This window comes from Equus przewalskii, chromosome 15 (assembly GCF_037783145.1).
Source record: "Equus przewalskii isolate Varuska chromosome 15, EquPr2, whole genome shotgun sequence".
NCBI lineage: Eukaryota > Metazoa > Chordata > Mammalia > Perissodactyla > Equidae > Equus > Equus przewalskii.
This window is the reverse complement of record NC_091845.1, coordinates 78,414,860-78,442,802: the sequence shown is the minus strand read 5'-3', so window position 1 is coordinate 78,442,802 and position 27,943 is coordinate 78,414,860. Positions and strand designations below refer to the sequence as shown.

At 43.3% G+C, this 27,943-nt stretch overlaps 1 long non-coding RNA gene across 2 annotated transcripts; it reads right to left on the bottom strand.

The window, feature by feature from the left end:
- Positions 1 to 1,213: 1,213 nt before the first annotated feature.
- Positions 1,214 to 27,943, bottom strand: LOC139076217 (uncharacterized). Of its 2 annotated transcripts, XR_011527595.1 has the most exons (6): positions 27,814 to 27,943; positions 25,354 to 25,451; positions 7,689 to 8,097; positions 2,689 to 2,779; positions 2,312 to 2,431; positions 1,214 to 1,796 (listed from the first exon to the last, which is right to left on the bottom strand). It is a non-coding gene; the product is annotated as an uncharacterized lncRNA (long non-coding RNA). The 2 variants fall into 2 exon arrangements; XR_011527594.1 differs by lacking the exons at positions 2,689 to 2,779; positions 7,689 to 8,097.

Here is a 27,943-nt window from a genome sequence, read left to right as displayed (position 1 = left end):
TAAAGCTGAGAAAAAAAATATAAACTGTTAGTCAAAGCAACATAATCCTCGCTCCAATGCAAAGTGAAAAAAAAAATTAGCTGTACGTGATTTCCATTATAATAGGTAGTACTTTTGCTGATTTGTGAAAAAGGACATAATATCCTGCAGGTGAATTGCTCCATGTGGGAGACCCATATTAAGATTCCACTGTTGGAGGAAACCCAGAAGTTTATCAGATCTAAATAAAAGATTGATGGTGATTCTGAGTTTAAAATTTAATGTCCAGACTAGCTACTAAATTTTACATTACAAAAATATTGAGGGTACTGTAAGTCAATAAAATTAATTATGCTCTCTTATGGGATGGATTTCATAAGATAAAAAGTATTTACATATTGTGCTTTTTCAGAGGGCATTGTTTACTTATTTCACTCACTGTCATTTGTCAAAATTTTCATTGGATGGATTTAATGGATAATATTCAATACATGGTATATTAGAAATCTTACTCTGCTAAAAACCCCTTTTTTCCCTAAAAATTGCTAATAGGCGTGATCATTTCTACCTATAAACATGGTATTTGCTGATACAACCTAATAACTTGATAAGCCCAAATTAAAGGAAATAATTCCCAACTTTTAATTATGTTTAAACTGACTCTCTTCCTGGAAAAAGGAGCTTCAAGACAGCTAGGAAGAAACAATCAGTATGATAATCATAGCTGTGAGGCTTCTGTAAATAAATGGTAAGTGTTTATCCAACACCTTAGTTACTATGTAAGTCTTCTCCGAAAGCCAGGTTACCAATTCACAGGAGCTTTATCTTTGGCTAAACCCATCTCTCAGGTGAGTTAAAGGTTTGTGAGAGAAGGTAAATGACCTTTATGGGTTTAAAATGGGCTGTAAGATTAAGACCTGTGAAATGCCACTGAAAGGCAAGAGTTGGCAGTGTTTTCCCCTGCACTCTCGTCATTAATGTTCCCAATGATCTCCCTTGCCCAACCTCCAGGAGGGAAAAAAAACCATCTTACTAAATAATGCAAATGTAAATACCCCGTGACAACATATGCCTCCAAATTGTTTTTTCATAAAATTGTGAGATCAAGATTTTTGATCATTTAATTTGATCAGATACTTGGATACATTTAGAATAAAGAAATGAAAGATACCAGTGTGGAAAAAAGTCTCAAATATTGTCATAAGTAATCATTTAAAACATATTTCAAATTAACTATGATAAGAACTTATAATTAGTTTATTAACTCAGAATTAGAATTTGAGAAAGACAAATTTCCAGGTCAATAGAGAAATTATTATCTTGTTTTCTTAACATGGAGGGAAGTATATTTTAATTTTTAGGGAGAAGTCCTGTTTACTATTCCTAAATATATTGGATTAATGTCATATGCACATCAGTTTAGCTTGGAAGAAGGCCATTTTAAAGAGCATTAATCATTTATATTCAAGATAGAGATACAAAGAGCAATAATCAGTTCTCTTTAAGTTCTGAAATCAAGAATTTACTTAGAAAAGCTTTTCTAAGTTTTCATCAGTTAATATGATTATTTTTTAAAAAATATTTCTAGTGTCACGGGGGCCAGCCCGGTGGTGCAGCAAAGTTCGCATGTTCTGCTTCTCAACGGCCTGGGGTTAGCCGGTTCAAATCCCAGGTGTGGACATGGCACCGCTTGGCACACCATGCTGTGGTAGGCGTCCCACATATAAAGTAGAGGAAGATGGGCACGGATGTTAGCTCAGGGCCAGGCTTCCTCAGCGAAAAAGAGGAGGACTGGCAGTAGTTAGCTCAGGGCTAATCTTCCTCAAAAAAAAAAAAAAATTTCTAGTGTCAAATTTAAGCTTTTTTTCTTCTCCAGGTCACTTGCATCTTTACCCCCTCTATAAAATCCCATATTTGGAAAAACACAAAATATATGACACCCATTTAAACAAAATATAGACTTTTAAAAATTACAAAAGAAACAAACATTTGTCTGCAAGTCAAACATTACAGAGATGTATAAAGAAAAAGTAATCTCCCCTCACCCTCTCAATTCTCACCCCACTAAGAAACCCACTGTCAACCTTTTAGTGCATTTCCTCTGCACCAAACAAATATGTACCTATGCATTTATCCAAACACAAATGCGTAAGTATAAAGGCTCCATTTTACTAAGTCAGGATCAATCATCCACGTTATTCTGTATGTTAACAGGATGCTTTTGGTTGCAAGTAACATGAACAGAAAGTAGTTTAAATTAAAAGAGAGATTCATTGGTTCACAAAACTGAAAATCTTCAAGCATAGCTGGCCCTAGGAACTTAAATCAGCACCTGGTTTTGCTTTGTCTTGGCTCTGTTTTTCTCTATATTGGTCCGTTCTTGGGCAAGTCTCTCCTTGTGACGGCAAGATGGGCACCACAGCTCCTGGCTCACAGCTTCAGAGTTCCAAACCTGGGAGAAAAGTAGAGTATGTTTCTCTTTGAACAGAATCAACAAAAGTTCAGAGATTTTGCACTCACTGCCTCTAATTGGATCAAATGCCCATCTCTGAATCCGTCGCTGTGGCCAGAGGAATGCTCTGACCTCGATCGTCCAGGCATGCGCATGGGCACACATGAATCAGGAATAGGCTCCCTGTCTTAATTTGGTCTGCCATAACAAAAACATCCGAGAATGGGTGGCTTAAACAACAAACATTTATTTCTCACAGTTCTGAAGGCTGGGAAGTCCAAGATCAAGACACTGGAAGATCTGGTGTCTGGTGAAGACACTCTTTCTGTTTTGCAGATGGCTATTCATCTGAGAGAGAGAGAGAAGAGTAAGAAGAGGAGGAGGAGGAGGAGGAGGAGAGAGCTCTCATGTTTCTTCTTATAAGGGCACTAATCCCATCTCATGAACTAATTACTTCCCAAAGGCCCCACCTCCTAATACCATCACTTTGGGGGTTCCGTTTTTAACACATGAATTTGGCAGGGAGTGGGAGGGGGGAAACAAACATCCAGTCCACAACACTCTCAAAAGGAAAGCCCAGGTTCTGTTTTACCAGAAAGGTTAATGAACCCTGGGCCAAGAAAAACAATACATTGTCTATTACATCCTGTATCTTGCTTTCTTCACTTAATAGTATATTATGAACATCCCTCCATATAAAGTAATCAATTATTTCATTCCTGATGGATGTTCAGCTGTCTCTCCCCGCTACGCGCTTCTCAGAGTTTTATGTGATAAACAGTGCTGCAGGAAACATCCTGTATTGTCTAGTTCACTTACTCCTGCCATACAGATTCCTTGAAGTGGGATTGCAAGTTCAAAAGATGAACATGTTTAGTGTTTTAATATTTGTGGATCATATTTCAAAATCTATTGCTTGCACTCCCATCAACAACACGAGCTGAGGGGGCTGGCCCCGTGGCCGAGTGGTTAAGTTCACGCCTGCAGGCGGCCCAGTGTTTCGTTGGTTCGAATCCTGGGCGCGGACATGGCACTGCTCATCAAACCACGCCACAACTAGAAGGACCCACAACGAAGAATATACAACTATGTACCGGGGGGCTTTGGGAAGAAAAAGGAAAAAATAAAATCTTTAAAAAAAAACAAAAACAAAAACAACATGGGCTGGGAACGTTGCTTTCCTCACATCCTTGACAATATTGTTACATATGGTACTATCACCTATGTGTTCTGATAACCTCTTTACATTTTGCAAATCTCAAGGGTGAAAAGTGATAACACACTCAAAAAACCCGACAAATCTGCACGCATGAGAAATGTTTAAAATATGTATGTCAATAAAAAGACAACTTTAAAAAGTTTGAAAGTCAGAATCAGACTAGAAGACAATATTTACTACAGATATGACAAATGAAGATTTGAGGTCCATAATTCGTGTTTCCTTAACAATTTAATGACAATTTAATTTTTTCATATTTTTATTGCCACTTGCTTTTCCTCTTCTGCAATTAACCTGTTCAGGGACGTCGTTTATTTCTTAATTGTCTGCTGATATTTTTTTCACCAACTTTAAAAGTTCTTTATTTGTTAGGAATGGTTTCTGAATTTTATCGATTCCTCTTTTAGGGGCATATATTTATTCTAACATAAGGTTATTTACTTTTAATTAGTTAAAACTGTATATAGAATTATGTTGATATATTTCCTAAGATTGAATCATCCTTGCATGTGGCCACAGAGCATTATTCTCTGAATCCACTTTTAGGTTCAGTTTCCAATTATTGTGTTTTGAATCTCTCTCTCTACAGAGAGATATATGGTTTTCCTTTGTTTACACATTTTACTTTTAAGCTTTCATCCTACATATATACATTTATAAAAATTCCTAAATGTGCTCATGAATTTTTGCATCTTTTGTTCCCTTTTTGGCTTTGCTATCCCCCACCCTCCTTCTCCTCATCACCCACATCATTCCTTCTCCACCGTCTCCTTTACCTCCGGGCCCATATGCTCCATGTTAAAAATACATTGTGCATCCTTCCACGTTTTCTCTTCAAGCTGATGTAATCTTATAAATATAGATGTGTGTACATGCATGTTTTTTAATTTGTCCTCCTAGAAATTTTTCCTTTTTTTGAGAAGGGATGAGGGTGGGAGTGGAGAAGGCTCTTTGAATCTATGGATTTTTTTTTCATAAGTTCGGGAAATTCATACACACACACACACACAAATTCAAAGAACAAAGAAACCTCAGGCAAAAACATTAAACATACTAGGAACAAAGCACCATGAGCAAAACCCAGTAGAAAAAGTAGGTGTCAGGAAAGGACCCCAATGACCTCAGATGTTAGATATACCAGACACAAAATGTAAAATAACTATGTTTAACAATTTTAGAGAAATACAAGACAAGCCCGAAAATATGAGCAGGCAGTAAGAAATCATTTAAAAAAGTCAAAGAGATTTAAAGACTATTTAAAACTTATAAGAATGAAAAATATAATGATGAAATTAAAATCTCAATGGAAGACTTCCATTTCTGACAATATGTAACCAAGATATTTTGGACTACTCTCCACTGAAAATAACTAAAAATGTTAGCAAATTAGAAAAAAAAAAAAGTCTTAGAGGCATCCAAGAGCTAACAAAATAGTTAGAAATAACCAAGCCAAAATCTAAGTGCAAGTGGAAACACAGAGAAATAAGCATAGTGATAAAGAAGCCAGAATTTATTCATTCAAGATAATTTCTCAACATACTCTTCCCTCAGATGGGGGCATTGCCTCATAACTTCGTGTCTTCATAACCCTTGACAAGGCCTCAGCACTGAACATCTGTCCCCTATGCCCTGGGGATACTCAATAAGTGGGCTTGTCTGGATAGGGGCCAATTGAGAGGGCACTTTCTTGGGCATCTCAGCATTAGATCTGTCCCTCGAAAGTCTAGACCACAGACAGCCAACCCTGCTGGACCAGAAGGATGATGGGTTTGCAAACCCTTAGTTAACAGTATCAAAGTAGAATTGGGTTGGAGTGAGGGGAGCACACAATAATTGGAAAGGATGAGCTAGCCTGTCATTTTTCCTACCTGCCTTACCCACAACAAAGAGGGCAGTGGAGAGGGCATGATGCTCACCCTCAGTTCCGGGAGGAGCCAGGCTGCAGGGCTAAGTTCAGACCTGCAGTCCTCTCCCTACTGCAGTCGCCACAAACCTCTTTGCCTGCAGGAGATGCATTGGGCTAAGTTTACTTCTGCACACGCCCTGCTCTAACAATTTGTTATTGCTCAGAGCTCTGGCAACACTTATTGCTGGTACTCCTGCATCAGTTAGGGTTCCTCTGGCTACGAGTAACTGAAAGTCCAGCTCAGAGGGGCTTAAGCGATAAAAGGGGATATTTTGGCAAAAAGTTCTAGAGAGAGTTCTCAGTTTTAGCACTAAAAATTGATTCTGACTGAATTAGGAAATAACAAATTTGTTGACAGGATCTTGGGTAGCTCAAAGGCTAGGTGGAAAGAACCACAGCCAAAATTAGTCCACAGAACCAGTCTGGTAAACACAGTGCTGCTGGTGGCACTAAGTTCTGTCCCTGGACATAGGATACTAAGTGCTACTCATGAAACTGCTGCCACAGGACCCTGGAGTCAGCTGCTGTCACCAAAGTTGCTGCTACAAAATGAATTTTCCACTGCCCCAGCTTCTTCGCGTCGCCAGCTTGGGATTCACAGCACTGCACAGGTCCATCTGATGGCAGCCAGAGAAGAGAAGCCTTCGCCTTAGCTGTAAAGCCGCCAGAGACTGTGAATATCTGGCCCTGGGTGGTTCTGCACTGGGGGGCATCTCTGTTGCCTACTGAGACACGTGTAGTGGGAACGTCTGCCAAACCTGGCAAGGAGTTGAGCGGCAGGTCCTGGCCTCACGTCCACATACCACATTCATTCAGAAGGAAGGAGCGCATCTGCATCCCAGGAGTCTCACAAAGCCTGAGCTGCCTGCTGACTGGGTTCCTATGTGCAGTACCTGTGGCCATAGGAAGCCCATGAACTGCCAGGACCCATCATTTGGGCCAGACATTGGGATTGCTTTGATTGATTTAGCCCAACTAGGGATCATCCTGGAGCTGGGGGTGAGGGTAATCCCACATAAATAATATGACTTCTTCAAAGTGGGTTCAGGCTTTATGGATGCTCGGGAGAAAACACTGGCCCCTCTTCAACTACTCTCACTGGACTTTTAGCACTTATATTTTAATGCCTTCTCTTATTAGTTTCTTAAAATACATATATATGCACTGATCACCTCCCCAGATAGACTATTGGATCCATGCAAACAAGGACAAGGTTGATCATCTTAGAATTCCCTCGGCGTTTAACTTGACAGGTGCTCAGTAACGACGAATTAAAGATCCCCCTTGTTGGTTCCCTCTTGTTCCAGTGATCAATTAATTAAGATCATTTAAGTGAAGTTGAATTGAGTCAAATAATTAAATGACTAGACTTTTCACCAGTTGTTTTAGTTTTTCACAGAAACTCATTAAATTTATACACAAAATGAGAATAAAATATTTAACTTTCATATAACAGAGACTATGGGGATTTCTTTTAAAGAGTTTTGAACTAGTTGGAAAAAAGCTTCATCTAAATATAAGCATTGTTCTTATTTCCCTTAGAGCTTTAAAGGTGTCAAGAAGAGCCTTATTTATGGGGTATGTATTTATGGTGTTGCCTCTGAGTTTATGTTTTTAGTTAATTTCTTTACCCCTTTCTTCCTCACTATCCCAATCTACAGTACGATTAATACAACTGGTTATTAGAAGACACACATTTCTTCAAAAGTGTGCCTTGCTCTGTTTAGTGTCAAAACTAATCCTCTTTGGGTGAACTGGTATAATAATATACTTTATAATTACTATTCTTACTCTATTAACTATCCAGTAAATTTATCTGCATGAAAATACTTTCGAGACCAACCTTGTCTAACTCCCTCATCATTTGCAGTGAGCACTATAAAGAGATGGTTTGGGGAGTTTTTTTGAACATCCTTTGGGAGGTAGATAATGAACTGGCTTAAATAACTGACTTGGAAATTTGACAAAAGTAAAGTTTTATGGATTGAGTGTCCATTTACATAAGTAGTTTATGGTCAATTAAAAAAGAAAAAGTCTTTCAAAGACTTCTCCGTAAGCTTCCGAGGATCTAAATAAGGAAAGCAGTTCCACGCCTCCAATGGTAAGAACAGTAACTAGAAAGTTGGACTTGCCATCTAAATTTTACACCATTGGTGTGGTAGAGTGCCTCGAAGACCCGACCTTCACTCCTCCTCGTATTTTCCTTCTTTGCAACATGACATTGCACTTACTCTCGTAAAGTTGAGTCCTTCGACTTAGAGTTTGGCCAACAGAATGAGATAAGAGTGAAAGAAAGTGTGCCAGCTCCAAGCCCAGGCTTCAGAAGCCTTGATGCTCAACCCCTAGTTTCTTGAGCTATATGAATATTTTGTTGTCATATGCCTCTGAGATTTTGTGGCTGTTTTAAACAAGTATTTGTATCAGTTCTTCTGGGAATTAATTTGATTTACTTAAGATATAAAAATTGCTCTTAAAAATCAAGACTCCAGGTTCTGAGAAGCGAGACTCTGCAGCTAGTTCACAGACTTGTGGTTCTTCTCCCTGCAATGGAATAAAGTAGATGTTCTTAAACTTTTTCATCTGTAATGGGTTTTCAGAACACAATTACACTCTTAAAAGTTTTTGAGAACTCAAAGAATTGTTTTTTGGTGGGTTACATCTATTGATAGTTACTGTATCACAAATTAGAACTGAGAAATTTTAAGATATTTATTTATTAAGTTATTTTAAAATAGCCATAATAAACCCATTACATATTAACATAAATGACATATTTTTATGAAAAATAACTATATTTTCCAGAAGAACAAAAAAGATGTAGTGAGAAGGTAGCACTGTCTTTCATTTTTACAAATCTCTTTAATGTCTGGTCCAACAGAAGACAACTAGATTCACATATTTGCTTCTGACTTTAACTTGTTGCGATATGTTATTTTGGTACAAGTATATGAAGAAAATTTGACCTCATACAGGTATGAAGTTGGAAAATGGAAGAGCATTTTAATAGCCTTTTCAGATAATCAAATACATTCTTTTGTTTACTACATCAAAACTTGACAAATGGTAGTTTCTTAAAGGTTAGTTGCAGTGTGGAAGCTGAAACCACATTGATGAACATTTGGCACTGTTACAGTAAAATCCATTGGTCCATTCTGCATTTCGAATAGATCTTTTGTGAATGAATAATTTTGACCTGATGAGCGCCCTTGGGAACTCCAAGCGACCTTCAGATCACACTCTGAGAACCCCTCGTATGGAGAATCAAATAGGCTTAGTCTACATTCTACTTGATCAAGCAGCCATCTCTTTGCAAACACACCTCTTCCCAGGAAAAACAAACAGATAAAGAACATTATCCACAATCTTCTTTATTACACTAACAAAAGCTATGCTTTTACTTATCTGACCATTGAACTTTATATAAAGGAAACCAAGGAACACAATGAATTGGGTTTTTCAACTGTGTTTCTGTAGAAAACATGGCTATTTCTTCTACCACTCTTAACTAACATGTGCTGGGCACTGAACTGAAGCTGGAGCTATAGAGATACATGAGACAGACAAGGTCCTTGCTCACGATGCATTTACAGTCATACAGTGAGGGCAATAAGCAAGTAAACAAATAAACAATGATGATGATTTCAGGTTGTGATTAGCATTATAAAGAATATAAGGTCTCCCACAAAATCCAGCCCTGATGTTTCCTCAGAAAGAAGAGGGAAGTGTATGAATCTACAAATCTATGGAAATCTGGGTGAGAACCATGAGGAACTGGGGGCAGAGGGAAGGGGTGGTTGTGACCTGCTGTGGGCAAATGACAGGCCAAGCAGAGGGGGTCACTGTTGGGACATGGTGAGGGCAGAGGTGGGGGCTGTTTTCTCTCCGCATCACTGTCCTTGGCAAATCATTGCCTGGGCTGGTGCCACCTTGAGGCAAAGTATCAGCTAGTTGAGGGTGGTAGGATATCATCAGGGTAGTGCCAAAGCCTGGCCAGGGTGAGGAACAGATAACGATGGGGCCATCTGGTCTGTCTCTTCCACAGCCTGAGGGCTAGGGGCTTACTGACCCGGGAGAAATAGTCTAGGTAAAGGGCAGGACAGTGGTGGTGGCTCCCTGGTGGGCCTTTGTGTATGGCATATGGGGATGGGCTGAGGGGCAGGAAAGCCCAGGCTGTGGCACTGGGGGCTCTTCTTATACTTCCCTGGAGGGAGTCACCTACAATTTAAAGCCCAGCTCTGCCACTTACTAAATTTTAGCAAGTCATTGACCACTCTGTGCCTCAGTTTCTTCATCTGTAAAATGGGAATAACAGTAACATCTACCCCATAGAGTTATTGTGAGGATTGAGTGATTTAATATATGTAAAGCATTTAGAACTTACGTGTATATAAATATGCATATACATATGGCCCAGCAATCCTTTCCATGGGTATATATCCAGATCAGTTCTCACCCAGGTCCATAAAGGAGTAAAGATGAGGATGCTCGCTGTAGAGCTGTATATGGAATCTGGGAGCTGGATGCATCCTGAGGGGATGAATGCACACTACCGAATGCTGGGGATCAGTTGGAAGCAGTGAACCAGAGGTACATATAGCAAATATAGGTGGATCTTTAAAACCCACTGTTGAGTGCAAAGCATAAGAAATAGAACAAGGTCTATTGCACAATACTATTAATAAAAATTTAAAACATATACAAAACAACACCTGACATTTTACAACATTGCATTTATACCAAAGGATATATATCTAATAGCTTATAGTGGATGCATATGTGGAAGCAGAAGGAATGGAAATGGAAACCAGGGATGAACGGGAGAAATATCCATGGAAGAAGAGTGATAACAGTACACCATGAACTAAGGTGTATGATTGACTCAACACTTTTCACCCGATGACCAAGAAAATAGAAGAACAGAAGGGAAGGAGGGAGAGAAAGGGGGAGGGAAGGAATCAGGTAATATATTAGACACTGTCTGGGCTGCAAGTAGGGCAATCGACATGAAATAGGGTGGTCAGGGAAGGCCTCTCTGAGGAGGTGACATTTAGGCTGAAGCCTGAACAGTATGAAGCCTGCCATGTGATGATCTGGGCATAAGGACTCCAGGCAGAGGGAACATGTGCTAAGACCCTGAAACAGAAATAAGGTATATTTGAAGAACAGGAGAAAAAGACAAGTGTGGTTGGAACACAGTGAGCACTTGAAGATGAGTTTTAATGTTAAAAGATAGTCTGGTGAAGGCCTCTGCTCACACACTAAGTCTGTACATATGGTTTACGATAATTAGTTTCACGGAACTGGTAATTCCCAAGGAAAGGGGAAGTCCTCCCTGGGCTTATGGTGACCTGGCTTGTGACACAGAGGTGAGAGGTGAGCGCCAGACAACCAGACAGTGGCAGAACCGTACTTTGCTCCTGCAGGTGTAGAGGAGTCAATTCCCATCCCTGGGAGGGCAGAACTTTCAGCTGGGCGGGCCCTGGGGCCTTGCGATCTACCACCTCGACCTCGCTGCCGAAGGCTGGACAGCCAGGAGAGGAGCCTGGTTGGGCAGGGCTTCTGACACAGCGCTGTCCCTGCTGTGGTCCTGCTACGGTCCATGCCCCCAACACTTTCTGTGCAGCATCACCTCCCTGGGACAACTGTCCACACCTGTGCTCTCTGGCGCTTGGACTCTGTTCTCCTTCTGCCCCTTCCACAACTTCCCAGAGACCAGACATTTCTCGATTTCCTTCAAAAGAGCACTTGGGGTATCAAAAATACAAACTTTAGGTTTCCATTCTGTCCTGGGATGTTGGCCTCTTGACACCCTGCCAAGGGTTGAACTTTTCCTTCTGAAACAGCAAACAAATAAACGAACAAAAAATAACAATTGGCTTTTCATGAACAAGAAATCCTTGAGAACAGGGACCTAATCCGTCTTGATCTCCATCTACCCTCATGCCTAGAAAAATGCCAGGCCTAAGGTAGGTGCTCAACAAAGTGGGTTCAATGTGTTTACATACACACACACACATATACACACTTAAAATGATGAAAAAAATCATATGCTGTTTCCATGGCGAAAGCTCCAAGTGTAATTCCTCTTTCTCAAGATGACAAGCATAAATGTAGTTTTGTTCAGCACCAATTTTTGCTCACGAAGAATTGATTTTCCTCATGGGACTACAATGGGTGACAATAATGTTTGTTAAGCACTATGTACCAGACACTGAATTATCTCATTTAAAACCTATGCCACCCCTATGACTTAGGTACTATCTTATCCTTACCTAAAAGAAGAGAAAATTGAAACTTAAAGAGATGTAACTTTTAAGTGATGGCTAGATCTGAGTTTTTAATCTGAGGTCACCTAACCCATAACTTTTGGACAAACTCCTGAAACTGGTCAATTTTACAAAATAAATTGTATTAAAGTTGTATGTGAAATAACGCTCTTCTGAATATTGCTTTTCTCTTTTCTAGACTAATCATTGGCATCCATACACTTAAGTATGTTTTAAGGAACTGACAGCTTTTCACAATATTGTCATCATTTAAAACATAAGGTTTACAGGACGGCTTGCAGGTGAGCAGCAGAGAAAGACTTGAAGGGAATTCTAAGTCACAGGCTATTCTTCACACTGTGAGTGCGTGTTTTAATTTTAGGTTCTAGCTTTGAAATTCCGTTTTTTCTCTATTTTTCCCTATTTTTCTTTGTACTAATGGTTTAATCACTTTTTGTGATCATAAAACAATGTCTGAGCATTGTGACAATTTTGCTGCAGTAAACATTCTTTGTCTGAGTCTGAGTTCCCTAAAAATTATAGCCTTGGGCAAAATTTACATTCTAAAGCTTTTCTGGAAGGATGCAGACCCGAGGAAGCAAAGTGAAGGGAGAAGGGCAATGAGGCAGGGAGGAGGGAAGCAGACAGAAGGTGGATTGTCAAGAGTCAGTCCCTGCTTCACTAGAAAGCACAACTGCTTGCTCGGTCATGTGGGAAGTTTCCAGAAATTGTAGGATTCCTTAGAATCCATAGGTTCTCTTTCATCCTCTCTCTCTCCGTGGTTAAAATTTGCTTCATTGGGTATTAACTTCCCGCACTTCTGCCGGGTGTTGTTTCCAGGCTCCTCTTGGCAGCCACCAGGAAGCAGCAGTGGCATCTACCGCCCCGTGAGCAGGCACAAGCCAGGGACAGTCCCTTTGTACCTGAAGCCCGCAGCATCCTGGGGCTATCAAGCCAGTGTGCCCCTGGCAGTCCTGTTGTGTCTTGTGCCTCAGCGGTGACAGAGAGGGCTCAGGGTAGGAGAGAAGAGGCCTGCAGTGAGGCACAAGATAGGGTGATAACTGGGCTGTGCCGTGAGCGAGCTGGGAGACCCGGGGCAGCCATGCAAGGGGCCCAGCTGGCTGAGCAGGAGGAACGCTGCAACTGCATGGCTTCTGTAGCAACGGAGTTCTGTGAGCCTCTCTATAACAATGATCAAATCACCCCTCTGTGGCCCAAAAGAAGGTGATTTTCCTAGAGTCATTGGTAGCATCGAGTAGAAAAGCATGGCTGAGCCCAATAAACTCAGTGTGTCAGAACATTCTCACGCAAGTCTTCCTGTGCACATCCGGGAGGTTTCCCGTGGTGTGTATCTACAACTGGAATGGCTGGGTCACTGCGAATGTCCATCTTCAACTGTGCCCGATACTGTCATATTATGCTCCTAAGTAATAACTTTAAATAGTGGCCTGTTACTGATTTGGTCTGATTCCTTTCCTTTCCTATAGATATATCGAAAACTCATCTGTTGTTTCATAAATTCACGCTGGGGGGAAATCACTGAATGTCCTTTCCCAATTTCCTCTTATTAAACGTCTAGTAGGCATCTCTTGCCAAACTCACACGAAAACTGAAAATATGAATTAAACAGTGTCTGTGAGGTATTTTGAACTTCTCGAAGGGAGAGCCTATTTAAATCCACAGTCACTTTAAAACCAAAATTTCCCATTGTTTCCAGAAGAGGGCACAAATTCATTTTCTGTTTATTCTTAGTGCTCTTCACCACCCTGCCGAACATCAGCCCACACACACACCCTCACTCTATTTTGCACTCACCCAGGAGACAAACGGCTTATGCTATCATTTCAGAACCCATGAGGAGCAGCCTCAGGCAGCCTCCTCACTCGGCTGTGAGATTCAGCATATCCGCTGGGGCTTCGTGAGGTTCCCTGTGTCCACTGGGCCTGCAATGGGGAGGGCGGGCAGGAGGGGCTTACAGAATAAATAATCTGGCTTTGAGTCATAGTTCCTATACTATTTGTCCTCATTCCCTGTGGCATGAGTGTCCCGGGAGTACTGACAGGAGTGGTCGCAGGCAATAAGGGGTGCATTGTATGTAGAAAATTTTAAAACTATAATAAAACAGACTAAAAGTTGGTCTGCTTTTACTATCGTCACACACTGCCAATTCTACACAATGGCAGATACAATGGAAAATACTCTTCCTCCCCCAAAATCTTTTGTTGGTCTAAGTTCTAAAAAATTTCTGTGATTACTATTTAATTTTGTAATAAGTAAAATTCACGCATCTTATTGCTTACCCTTTCACAACATTGTATTCTGCCTAGAAGTTAACTCGGAGGAGCCCTGGCATAAATGGGCCTGTCCACATGCACTTGTCTGAGAGTTAAGCTCCGATGGTTCAGAACCACCCGTGGTTGTTTTGAGCACATCCATGTCTCCGACTGTGGTGGAACTCTCTGCTTCCACACTGAGACGGATTTGAAATAAACAACTGCAGGCGTGGTTTAATGGACCTTGAGCTCCTGCAGTTCTCTCTCATTCAGTTCGATTCTCTCATTCTGTGTGACCACTTAGAACTTTTATTTATGGTTAAAATTTAAAGCAAACAGTGCAGACCGCAAGGGATAGTATTTTTGTTTAAGTGCCAGTTTTAGTTCATGCATGTAATATTTTACTGCATTTGAATAACATCTTTAAAAATTGAAATTCATCCCTTCTTGTTATTTTTCTTATTTAATTGTTACTTAATTACTATTAACCTGTAATGTTATTCTTCATTTCTGTGGCAGGCTAGTATGCTGGTATGTTTTTTCACTTTCACTTGAAAAAATTAATGTGATGAAAAAGTATTAATCCCTTACCTTTCCCTTTTTTGTGATCTTGTAAAATTTATTTTATTACGTAGTTATTTTTATTGGCGTGATTATAGATAGAATGTTCAATAAAAGAAAAATCTCATTGTGCTTCTTTTCTGTCCGTTATTATGATTTTCATTTCATTATTATTACTGAAGATAACGTATCGAGGAGGGTCTGTTAAACAGGAATCTGCTCTGTCCGTCAGATACAAAAGGCCCACGGCTGCTTCCCAGAGCAGAGCCCCACCTCGGGGATCCCCAGAGCCGGGGAGGGGGAGCTGCCCCCGCTGCTTGGGTGTGAACCGGCAGACAAGGCTGACAGAGGCAGTGTCATCCTCACTTTCCTTTCACCTTCTTCTTTTCTTCAGAGACGCACATTTAACTAAGATGTGGACTCCATGAGGACCAGAGCACGCCTGGTTCAGCACCATCCCCAGAACAGAGTGGGCAGTCAGGACATCCTTAGTGAATGAAAGAAAGAGTGTGAAGTTACTTTGCACACACTGGAGTGTGCGCGTGTTCATATTTCTGAGTGTTTTGTGCTAGTGTTCCCAGACAAGATGGGCACTGCATCAAGAGCAGACATCACGGATTTTGCATTTCTTCCCCCGCAACTCCCCCATCCTGGCCCCCAACTTCCCGGCGGGGCCAGAGACTCTACACTGCGGACTGACTGACCAACTGACTGCCTGGTCAGGACTCAAACACTATTCTGAAGAAACTAAGAATGGCCAAGGAGTTAAAATTCCATAAAATAAAATACCATTTTTAATTTTTTTCTTACTATATTACAGGTTTCTTTTGGGAGGAGGGCTACTCATTAAAAAAAATAAAATGCTCAACTTATTAAAAGATACTGTAACTGATACTGATCTTTACCCAATTTTAATAGTTTATTTTTCATTCATGTAATGGATGCCCAGGAATACACCTACTATTAATACTATGTGTCAGAATTACTAAAAGTTATATTCAAAGTAGGAAAGGAGAGGGTATGTCACTTTTAAAGGATCTGAGCAGCTCATATAAGTTGTTCTTTTGAAGATAAGGAACATGGAATGTCAGAGTTAGAGACCCTAAAGATGGGTCCAGCCTCAGGCTGTAGATGAAGAAGCCAGAGCCCAAGAACCTGAGACTTCTGTCCGGTCTCACAGCGCAGTGGGCAGGCAGGACCAGAAGCAGCAAGCCCGACTTTTACCCAAGACTCTCGTCCTAAACAACAGAGCTTCTAAAGCATAAGAAAATGGCTCTATACTTGCTTAAAGCATTTAAGATAGGTGGTCCAGAGTCACAGTTGTTTATAGTGGTCATTGACTAACCAACGAAAAAGACTGTTATAAAGACATCCTTAATTGGCAGATAGCAATATACTGATTAACGAAGATTTGAAGTTACCCTTAAGAGCTACTTATTATAGCACAAACATTTATGAAGCAGAGTTAATAAACATTTGTTAAGCATCCACCATGTTCCTGACACGTAGCTATTTCCTATAGAGACTACTGAATGAATAGATAACAGCACACACTTAAGTAACACTCACCATACGTCAGTCTCTGTTCCAAATGCTTTACATTCATGGACACATTGAATCTTCCCAACAAGCTGCTGTCATCATCGTCCTCATTTTACAGGTGAGGAAATCGAGGCATAGAGAACTCCAAGATCAGACCCCTAATGAGCACGTCACTGTAGAGTTCTGCTAGTCCGATCTTCCAGCTCCAAAGGCTGTGCACTTCTCGTTTTAAGAAACAAACATGGAAAGGTGACTGGCAGTGCAGATTTGGCAAAGAGTTAAGGAAGACCGTCACACCCACAAGGCAGGCAGGACACAAGAGCTGAGCGAACCAGAAGTCAGAGCTCTTTGGGTGCAAGTGGTAGAAAGTAAATTAGAAATAGCTTAAGTTACTTCAAAAGCTATTTACTTCTTGTCCACATTAGTTGTTATGGCCTAAATTGTGTCCTCCCCCCAAAGTCATTTACTGAACTTTTAACCCCCAGCACTTCAGAATGTGACTGTATCTGGATGATAGGGCCTTCAAGGGGGCAAAGTAAAATGAGACCATTAGGGTGGGCCCTAGTCCAGTCTGACTGGTTACCTTATAAGAAGAGGAGATTAGGACACAGACAACACAGAGCGAAGACGATGTGAAGACAAAGGGGGAAGACGGCCATCCATAAGCCAAGGAGAGAAGCCTGAGAAGAAAGCAACTCTGCCGACACCTTGATCTCAGAGTTCTAGCCTCTGGAGCCATGAGGAAATGAATTTCTGTTGTTTAAGCCTCCAATCTTTGGCACTTTGTTATGGCAGCCCTTGGAAACTAACACAGAAGGGTACCGGGTAGTTTACAGAATTGAAGGGAGGGCGATAGGAACCAGTCAGAACCAGTAACCTCAAGGACTAGAACGTTTAGGACACACGATCTCTCTCCCTCTCTCTCTCCTCTCTCTTGCTCTCCCTCTCTTTCTTTCTCTTTCTCTCTCCTCTGTGTTTGACTCCATTCTTTCCTATCTCAGATGGGCTTCCTCTATGTGGAGGGGAAACATGGCTTCTGACTCTGCTTTTTCTCTCTCAGCCTCAATATAAAAATGGCAAAGATGGACTCAGTTGGTCCAGTTTGGGTCACACGTCCAACTCTAGACCAATCAGTTACTTCTCCTCTGTCTGTAAGGTGTCTCTGCCCCCCTTGCCTGGCCTGTGTCCCTGAGTCTGGAGCCTCTTCTGGCTCACTTTCCGCAGAGCATAAACCTGGCTACTGCTGGGCTGGGAGAAAGGTAGTCATTTGGATGCTGAGAGAAGGCGAAGGAGTCAGGGATCCAACTGCTCCTTCAGAGGACTTTCCACCAACCTCCTGTGTGCAGCCCTGCCTCTTCCGCTCTGTCTCAGAAGAGCCTGCCTCCAATTCCAGGGCCTCTCTGGGGTGCCGTGCCACGAGCTGGCTTCCTTTTCAACAGTCCCCACCTGCAGACACTCAGGTTTCGGGTTTCTCAGCTCTGCTGGGTTAGCCTCCACTCATGCAGCCCCGGTTCAAGTTCCAAAAAATGAGTCGACATTGATTCCTCACTCACTCTCTCTGTCCTTGTAGACTTGGGCCTTTTGGGCTGCTTTGCTGTCATTTTAGTGGCATTTTGAAGGGATCAAAGAAAAGTGCATGCTTTTCAACTGCAATCTTTAACCAGAAGCCTATTCTGGGGCTTTTCAAATAATGCTCTGTGAACATGCCACAGTGGCTGCTGCCTTCCGGCTTGGGAGTAGTGGGGGCCATGCAGGGGCAGAGGAGAGGGGAGAGGCGGGGGAAGCGCGGGCAGGCTCTGGCCCCCGCCCCCACGTCAAGCAGAAAATCTCTGCTCTTTTCTGTTTTATATGTTGGGCTTCTAACATTTCTTTTGAACAAAAAGCCTTTAACTAAAAATAGAAAACCTTAAAAACCACAGCACAACACCAGGCTGCTGCCTACATACTTTACAGAGCTGTAATCATAGTGTACATGCAGTTTTGTATTCTGGTTTTGTTTATTTATTTATTTTACATTAGATTGCGTTTTAAACATGTTGCCATATTTCTGTAGCTTTTTCATAATCTGTTTCTTAACCCAGTGCCCAGCACGTGATAGGTCCTTAATATATAGGGATTGAATGGATTATAATATTTAATAGCTGCTGTTTCTATTTTTTTGCTATTATAGTAATAACTTCTGTTGAATTCATGCATTCATTCACCTAACACATACTCGTTGAATACCTACTATGTGCCACGCACTGGTGGGTGGTGCTGGGAATATAGGAGTGGGTAAGATAGACACAGACCTTCCTACACAGACCTTACAGCCTACATTACAAGGAAATCTGACAAGTGTGTTGACAATCACAATGCAAAAGCATCAAAGCTCTGGGCAACAAAAGGGACAATGGAAACACATAGTAGGGGCCCCTAACCTAGACTTCAAAGCTTAAGAAGGTTCCCTGGAGGAAGAGACCAAGGAAAATCGTAAAAAAAATAAAGAAGTCCTGCCCGGTGCGGAAAGGGAGACAAACGCTCCACACAGAGGAAGCAGCAGGTGCACGGCTGGGCACAGAGGAGACCGTGGCCCATCCCAGGACCCGGAAGAGGCTCAGGGTGACTGGAGGGCAGGGGACACAAAGGCGAGAGTCCAGGGATGAGCTGGAGAGGCAGGCAGGAGCCAGAAAACGAAAGGTCTTAGGGACCCCACGTGTGGCCTGTATCCTGAGGGCAATGGGGAGCCATTAAACTGGAAAAATCCACTTGCCATTTCAGGGGCAGATCTGCAGATCCTATAGAGCCAATAAGCTGTGCTGAGTCTGCGACTCATGCCTAAGAGTAACGGAGACCACTGCAGGACTCAAGTAAGGGGGCAATATTTCCATTTCAAAAAAGAAAGAAGAACCAACCTGATTTCAATGAGGAGAATGGATGGAGGGAAAAGGTAAGACTGTAAGACCGCTTAGGACCAGCAGAGACTATAGGACAATGACAACGGGGAAGGAGAGAGGTAGATGCGTTCCAGGGGCAGGCACAGGCAGAAACAATGACACTCGGTGTCTGGACGTGGGAAATGAAGGAAAGGAGAGAGCTGACACCGGATTTCTGGCTCAGGCAGTGAGTGGACTGTCATACCATTTGTTAAGACAGAGACCACAGGATGGGGGAAGCCACTGAGTTCAGCTGGACCCGTGGGTCTTAATGTGCCTGAGGGACATCAAGCGGCGTTGTCTGTAAAACGAGCGGAAATGTAGTTCAGGAGCACAGGAGAGATGGCTGGGCTGCAGATGGGGGTCTCGGCATTCTCAGCACGGCAGCCAAGCGGTGTGGAACCGAAGAGGAGCGGTAAGATCCCTCAGGGAGAGAGGAGGAGGAGAAGGGAGGAGGCGTGAGGTCAGATCCCCAAGGTAGACTGAGAGTTAGGCAGAGGGAGGGAGCCTGCTAAGGAGATGAGAATGAGCAGCCCGATGGGGTGGATGAAATCCAAGGAAAGGTTGGGTTATGGAAGCCAAGAGAAGACGGTGAGGGAGCAACAGTCCGTGTGTCAACGGGTTAGGGACCGCAAAGTGGCAACAAGAAGGTCACTGATGTGCAGGATAAGGCAGCTCCAAGCAGAATGATGGGCCAGAAGCCAGGTTGCCGTGGTTTAGAAGCATCTGAATTTCAGACAAAGTATTTAGGGAAGACTTTCAACAAGTATGGCTGGAAGGGAGGGGAGAGAGACGGGGCCTAGCTGGAGAGGAAGAAGGCAAAAGAGACTTGAGCACATTGGATGCTACCTTTGGCTACCTATTACCACCTATTTAAACACAAAACAAAACAACCAACAAAACTCCTAGTTTCCTTACCATTCGGGGCCCTCCACAGCTTGGCTCCAGCAGGCTTTACTTCCTCCTCTTCTCCCACCTCCACCCTGTGCTTCGGCCAAACACGTCATTGTTCCCCCAAAAGACTTCAGAGTCTGCCACCTCCGTTTCTTGGTTCATATTGTTTCCTCCACCTGAAATGGCCCTGTCACCTCCCCCGGGACAAGCTTACCACGTGAACTGCCCACCTCTGGCTCTCGGGAGCCCCATGACTCTCCATCCTGAGGCTCCCCAGAGTCAGGGCTGGTCTCATCCTCAGGTCCCTACTTAGCCTCTGTACCGGTTATGTGGATAGTTCTTTTATGCCCCTACTGGACTGTAAAGTCCTTGAAAGCATGGGTTGTATCTTACTTAGCACATTGTAAGCTCTTTTTTTTGGTGAGGAAGATTGGCCCTGAGCTAACATCTATGGCAATCTTTCTCTACTTTATATGTGGGATGCCACCACAGCATGGCTTGATGAGCGGTGCATAGGTCCACCCCCAGGATCTTAATCCATGAAGCCCGGGCCACCAAAGCAGAGCATGCAAACTTAACCACTACGCCACTGGGCCAGCCCCACATTCTAAGCTCTTTTTATGCAGCAACAGTTCAATAAATATGGATGAGTAATAGTTTCAATGAACTTCATGGAAGTCTTTCTTTATCATACACAGTTGATGCTTTGGCAAGAGGCAACCTTCACTCCGATCTTGTTCCAGGCCCCTGTATTTTCATTTAACAGTAACTCCCTGGGCACATATTATGTGCCAGGCATATAATCTACTTTATGCATCAATCCTGTGAGGTGACTACTATCATCACCTCATTTTATAGATGAGGCAATTAAGGCTCAGAGAGGTTAAGAAATCTGCCCAAGATCACACAGCTAGTGAATGACTGAACCAAGACTCCAAACTCAGATCTCCTGGCCCTTGAAGCTTGTGATCTTATCCAGGACACCACACAACTGACATTGCTGACTTCTCTCTGCTTTCCTTGCTGACTTGAAGAATGGAGAAAAATAATTTTAGGAAATGCTCTAAAACAGTGTTCTTGGTCACAGTCATACGAAAGATTGTAATATATGCTGCATTAGGAAGCCCTTTCAGACCAGTAGAAAAGTCAGTAGATTCTGTCATTTTTCCTTCTTTAAAATTCAGTAGTGCTTAAATAGCACAAACAACAGCAGCCTCCAAGAAATAGCCAAGTAAAACACACTCCGTGAAAAAGCAAGATATTGGGATACTAGAAAAGAGAGAAACAGCTAGATATTCACTTTTCTTGGCTTTGATTTGGCAACACTTAATATTTAGCAAATTTTTAATATTCAACTCCCTGCCATGATTCTAAGAACCAATGTCTTACAAAAATTATATTTGTCAGTGAGTTTCCTAGGAACATTCTTTTGTGGTGATACAAAATTAAGTGGCCTTAGTTCTTCAGGCTTATAAAAATGACTCTTTGCTTACATGACCTTGTTTTGCTAGAGGAGAAACATCAAGCATAACAACTTATCTCCTCCTGGACGGGAATCCTGCCCTCATTCCTGGGTGGTGACCCACCAGCTGGACTGGATTTTCTGTTTTCACAAACAGTAGGTCTTTCCCATTCATCTAACGACATTGCTCATTATTTCTTGACAATGATTATTTAACAACTCATTTGTTTTCTTTGGGATATCATTTCTAATTAGATATTCATTATAGTAAAATTAAAATATAGCTCAATTTCTGATAATGGGCTGTGGCATCCTTCATCTTAGGAAAAACTTCTATCTCTATGGCATTATAGAGACATTAAGTGCCAGGAATATTCTGAACAAAGTCAGAAACATCCAATAATTGTCCCTACTTTGGCCAGATTCCCAGTAATCTCATTGTGCCTTTTCCCCAAATAGTCTATTAGGATGCTGCTTTCTCATCTTTTAAAGATGAGCAGTCCATCATTGTTTGATGTCAAAGAGTTCTCTTGGCCTAACTCCCTTTCTTTCCTCTGACCACCTGTCTTCCATCAAAAAATGCTCTGTAAAACACTTTTTAAGATAACGGTAGAATTAAAATAGCTGTGTTTTGAGGGGCTCTCTTCCCCACAGAGTTCTGGGTCAGGTCTAGAGCATCAGCTTCCATCAAGAGGATTGCACAACCCTTAGGGAACCCTTTTCCGTTCACCATCATCTAAAAGCTTTATTACTGATTTCCTATTTATTCCTTTTTACTTAATGAAAAAATCAGAAGTCGGTTAATATAACTTTCTTAAACAGAGGCTTTTGAGAGGAGACCGGCTTCTGGAGGCACTCGTGTCACATTTTTAGCCACGCAGCAGCCGTGCCTGATCCTTCCTTCAGGCCCTGGTGTAGTGGGTGGAATACATCCCACCACGTGCTGGGTGAGGCCGAGGCAGGGATGAAAATGAGAGTGACCTGGAGAGGGGGCAGTGTGGTGTGTTATAGAGCGGGTAGACCTGGATCCCAATCCCAAAGAGCCACTCTGTGACCTTGGGAGACTCCTTAACCAACACAAACCCCTGTTTGGTCACTGGTAAAACGGAAAGCCTGTGATATCACTCAAGGTCCAGTCAGGAGACAGAAACCACATCAGCTGTCTGAGCAGTGACAATTTCACATCAAAAACTGTTAACCAGGCATAAGGTTGTCGACTAGGTGACTGAAAAGGTAAAAAGAGGACATGAAGGATTCAGAGCAGTAGCAGGAAATAGTTATCCTCCAAGAGGTGGGGAAATGAGGAAGAAGCTGGAGGAGCGAGCAGGGAGCTCTGGGATCGGGGCGCCAGCGCATCGTTGCTTGGGTCTCTGCAGCGTGCAACAAAGCTGGCCCTGCACGGAGGGGAGTGCTGCCTCAGCCTGCTCCAGGAGGGAACTGCCTCTGCCGGGATGAGTGAGCACTGCTGACATGATGCCCACCGGCACAGGCAGTAAATACGAGCCCCCAGGAGAGGAGCAAGGCCCTCCTCCCTCCTCCAGTCTCCAGGTCTCCCTCTGGTTGGTCCAGGCAGAGGCCAACAGGGAGTAGCTGGTAAAGCAGAAAAGTGTTCTGCAGAGTCCCAGACAGAGCCAGCACCACAAAGCAGAGCGTAGAAGGGTGGGTCTAGAACCGAGAGACAAAGACCTAGTAACCGGCACATGCCAGGTATTGAGCACTCACTCCATGCCCGGCACGATGCCAAGCACTTTACATGCGTTACCCTATCTAGTTATCTTAACAACTTAATGAAGTAGCCGCGTGTTGCACATGGGTAAGTAACGAAGCCAGGTTTATCTGACTTCTTAACTCCTCTGCTGTACATAACAAGACGTTGAATCCTGTCTCCACGAGCAGATGTTGCACCTTTACCTTTGCTCCCTGTTCAATATATTCAATATTCTCAGAGCCTGGCTGTTCCCGGGGAGAGGTGAGGGGAGTGGAGAGTCAGGCAAATTTACAGAAGAACCCAGGGAAGGAATTGGGCCCATCTTATGGTTCAACAGTGCATGATGTGGCCCTGGTGACAGGCAGATGGGAAGAAAGAGCAAGAGGGCTCCAGGGGAATTCACCTTGCAGGAAGGAGAGACTGAAGTAATGGCTGAGGTGCCGTTAGCTCATGGGGGGAACACTGGTGCTGGTCATGAAGCCTTGGCAGCTGGTCTGACTGGAGAGGGTCGCCAGGATGGAGGGTGCATAGGGAGGGCTGTAAAGCGTGGGTGGACCTCCTGAGAGAATCTCAAGGGAAGACGCATCCTTCTTTGTGTCTTGAACTATCGCTGCGGCCTGGGCATGGATCTGCACTGGGCCCTAGGGTGGCGAGAGTGCCATCTCTGGCCACCAGGGCTGAACAAAGAATTTCCGCTTTAGTGAAAGCAGCAGTGACGAGAAGTGGCATCTTGCTGAATGAACTTTTGAAGTTTCAGTGCGGATAGTAAAGACTTTTGCAGCAGCAATGGCACATTGTGGAGCAACCAGCTGCCATGTCACCTCAAACAGCTCTAGAAAACAGGCTCATCTATAGAGAGGATTGTTGAAGTGAGAGCCACAAGGCTGAGTGAGTAACACATTCCATCTGCCTTGGGTCCAGTTCCCTGGAAACAAACTCTGAGATGGAGACTGGCATGCAGGTGGTTCATTGAGGGGTGTAGTCAGTAACAACACCTACAAAGGAGGGAGCAAAGCAAGACTGGGCAGAGAGAGACTGAACTGCAATGCAGATGCAACAGAGGCCTAGCTGATTCCATCCCCAGGGGGAGCTGGGATGGTCCTTTGGAATAGTCTCAAGTTGGGACTGATCTTTTAACTCCTGTGTAGACCAGCCACTGGGTGCTGTCCTTAGGGAGTGGTTGTAAATCTTGTCCTGTGGGAAATTCCTAGACAGATGCCAACCGGGAGCTCTTAGCAGCCAACATCCCAGGCGCTGGGAGAATGAACGCCTTCGTCCTAAATGAGAGACCAAGGAGGCTCACCATAGCATCCACTGTACATCCATCAATTAAATATTTGTTGAATAACTACTATAAGTCAGATGCTGTGCTGGGCACTGAAAACACATCAGTGATGGAGACAGAAAAATACTCGGCCTCATGGTAGAGTTACATTTACTGAAACTTTCTTTGCCTCAATGACCTCATCTATGAACTATGGATAATGATAGTTCCTAACTCAGAGGATTGCTGTGAAGAGTGAAGGAGATGGCACAGGTGAAGCCCTTAGAATTCTGCCCGGTACACAGCTCTCGATTAATATTAGATGTCGTTATTATTATTTACAATGTCTACTCTACAGGGTTTGAGGACTGCCTGGAGGACCAGCAGGGCAGTCAACGCCACTGCTGCCATCCTTTACAGTCATGAATTTGCATGAAGAAGAGAGGAAACTCTAAGGGAGAAAGAGCTGGAACACTGGACTTGCCCAAGCGCAACAATAAGCTACCCCTGAAGGAAAGGCATGGGTCCCTGTAGTCTAGCATGTAGAATGATGGTCAGCCTTGCCGCCAGGGACTCACAGTGTAAGAGGACTGCGAGAAAGAGCAGGTAGTAACACACAGGGCTGTTTGACCAAAATCTATAAGCATAGCCCCTCTCAGAATACCATGCCTGCCCAGGCCAGCAGCTCTGGGAGAGCAGCTGTGGGATGCTCACCAGGCAATCAGCTCAAGCTCAGGACCGCCTCTCCACCTTGGTGCTCCTCAGCTATTGCTCCCCTACTCCCTGTGTACTTGCACTCTTAGCTGGGACTTAACAGGGCGCTGCATCCAGGAATTGCCCTGGACTCCTCGGCTCCATGTCCTCGGCTATACAACCACAAATAGTTGAGCCCCAGCCCAGCCCCTGGCTTACGTGTTGGCTGGGCACACACCACCTGATCCTCATCTGTCAGGTAAGAGGGACTGAATGGCAGAAAGGGGAGTGAAGGGTACTGTCCTCAGGCAGAGCACCTGTTGGAGAAGTGGGAAGAGACACCATTTTTTTAAGGGTTTGGTCCTTTCAGCAAAGTGTGCGGGGTCTCTGCCGCCTCTGGAGGGCATTGGAGGCTGCAGCAGCCGTGCTGTGCTATGGGTACCTTGGCCTCGGCAGCCACAGAAACATCACAGGAGCCACAGCAAAGGGGGAAGAGGTTACAAGTCCTGAGTGCTACCCAAAAGAACTGTCTTACAAATACAAATGAGACTCCTCGCTAAAGTCTCCAGGGACTCCGAAAATAATTTGAGAGGAAGCTGAGGCGCTGGAGTTGTCACTCAACAGGTGGGGATAAAGCCATAGGAATTCTAGTTTGCTCTTGTGACCCTGTTTGTCCCTCTCTTCTGCCTCCTCCACTACCACCACCCTTGTGTGGCCTGAGGAATTAGAGTTACATATGGGTAATTGACGAGTTGTTCTGTCACTCAGCTTCCATTCTCCCTACTGGTAACTGTAGCACAATTTCCCTCAGGGAGATCACCAACTCTTCCTCTCTCAGTTCATAAAATGATGGTGGGGGTGATTGCATCCTTGACTCAAGGTATGGGCATGTGACTCAGCCCAACCAATCACAAAGAATATGACTTTTCTTTTGGTTGCAATGACTGGTTTGGGAAGGGGCATATGATCCAAACAGTCAATAAGACTCAACAAGATTTTTGCTGGGAATCCTAGGAAAACGATAATTCTTCCTTTCTAATAGACTTGAATGCAGTCTGCTGCCGCTAGAAGCATCTCATTACCCTAAAAGACGGTAATGTTTGGAAACTGAGCCAACATTGAAGAGAACAGAGATGAGATTGACTGGGTTCCAGTGATACCCTTGGAGCCTACATCTATCTTTGAATCTTTCAGTTAGAAGAGCCAATGTATCTTGTTTTTGCTTAAAGCCATTTGGGTCGTTTTTCTCTGTCACTTGCAACCAAGAAAATCAAAACAGATGCAGTCTATGAAACAAACAGCACAGGATGGGAAACACAAAGGTATGCAAGCTAACTTTATCCTCCTTCTCTCGTTTCATCTATTCCTCATTACAACTGTGAGATGTAAGTGAGGATGATGGTTTTATTGCTCCACTGAAAAGGTGATCAGATTATACCCTTGATACGTTGAATGACTCGCCCAAAGTCTTTTAGCCAATAGATGATTGAGCTTGAGATTGGTGACCTTCCGATTTGGGAAATAGGAAAAGTCAACAAGCTCAGTGCACCATAACAGGATAGTTAATCAGACTATTCACTAATATTGCCTTGAGGACACTTTAGAAAATCATTTGATGCTTCAAACATTTTCTGTTTACATCCTTAATGTCATTTTATTCTGCTATAGGTCATATCTACAATTTCATTCAGCTTTTCATATTAATGGAGAGAAAAGAGTACCTATAAGAAACCAATTCAATTGCTCAGTAAGAATTTATTAAATGCTTAGAAACTATTCCCTCACCCTCGACCTCATTTTCTTGGCTTTTGTGTCCCCGCCTCTCCGGAGCTGCCCACTGAGCTCCCCCTCTGAGAGCTAAGTTTGGCCACAAAAATCAGTGCTGGGCATAGGTAGCATTTAAACAGCCCTGAACTTCCTATTCCCAATCATGAGTCACTCTCCTAGCCTGGGAGTCCCAGCTTTGAATGATGCCCAAGGACATTCAGATACACAGACAGACTGACTGGAGGACAGAAAGACTGGTTCTTTCCATTGTCCATCCCCAATTCTCCATGGCCTCACTCTGCCCACCAGCTGAAATGCAAACATCTCTTATTGGAAAACTTCGGGGTAGATTCTTTCCCCATTCATTCATTCATTCATGCAACAAATACTAGTCACGCACCACTATGTGTCAGACACTGGACTAGACTCAGAGGATACAAAGCCCACAGACAGATAGCCCCTGCCTTCAATCGCTTTACAGCTTCTGGGAAAGAGAGTCACCCCTATAAGAACACGGATTCTAAAGCAGTTTAGGTGCTGTGATAAAGTGTGTACAGAGCATAGCGTGGGGAAATAAAGGAGGGTCAGCTGCACCTGAGGCAGGGGAGCAGGAAGGACTCATTGATGCTTGCTGCTTACAGCGAGTCTTGAGAGAGAGAAGGAGGTACTTGCAGTAGATGGGGGGTGGGGGGAGTGGAGTGGGTAAACTCCAGACAGGAATCAACAAGAGCTTGTCATTTCAGTTACATGTGACAGAAAACCTGACCCCAACTGGTTTAAGCAAGAAGTGGATTTATTGGGGAAATAAGTGAGAAAACAGAAAGTACAAGGATAGACTTGTCAGGCATGCTAGACGCAGGGCCCAAGCACCGTTCTCCTGTGTTCTTGACTTGATTTCTCTCCGTCTCTCACCTTGAGATGCCTCCAGTAGAATCGAGATGGTGACAGCAGATCCAGCCCTACATCCTCTCAGTTTTTAGCTTCAGAGCGAAAAGTACTTTCACATCCTGCTCTTCTGAGAAAAGTCTCACTCTCCGAAAAC